The sequence below is a fragment of the Chrysochloris asiatica genome, unplaced genomic scaffold (assembly GCF_000296735.1).
Source record: "Chrysochloris asiatica unplaced genomic scaffold, ChrAsi1.0 scaffold00798, whole genome shotgun sequence".
Classification (NCBI taxonomy): Eukaryota; Metazoa; Chordata; class Mammalia; order Afrosoricida; family Chrysochloridae; genus Chrysochloris; species Chrysochloris asiatica.
Genome location: NW_006409316.1, coordinates 42,644 through 43,119, shown reverse-complemented (window position 1 = coordinate 43,119; position 476 = coordinate 42,644). Strand labels below are relative to the sequence as shown.

Sequence of the window (476 nt, the reverse complement as noted above, 5' to 3'; positions counted from 1 at the left end):
AGCAATGCTACAGGACTATGGGAAGGTGTAGGGGAAGGAAAAGCAGTTGAGAAGCCATGCTCTATACTGACAATATCATTCAAAAATTTTATCACTCTATACTGACCCTATCAGTGTCACTCTATACTGGCACAATCATATTTTCTTGTTCACAGAGAAGATACTTTGACTTAAAAAGGAAATGTAGAAAAATTCAAGGGCAGTGACGTTGTAGTTATGCAATAGTAAACCTTTAAAAATCAAGGTGTAAGCGTATCTGAATTGGGTGACTTCAGACCTCAATAAAAGACTCCCTTTTTGATTCAATTAAGATTTTCATTTTAGCTTTTCTGAAAAATCATTAAGTCCTTTGGTCAACATTTTACTGCTTGAAAATAAAAAGACAGAGGTCAAGATATTTAACCTGCATAAAGAATTTGACCTGGTAAAAATTTACAGTTGGTTCCAGGGATAACCCATTGGTCAGCAGGAAGACA

At 35.3% G+C, this 476-nt stretch overlaps 1 pseudogene; it reads right to left on the bottom strand.

Annotated features, from left to right (window-relative positions):
• LOC102839205 overlaps nucleotides 1–476 on the bottom strand; it is a 15,755-nt pseudogene that overhangs the window by 11,553 nt on the left and 3,726 nt on the right.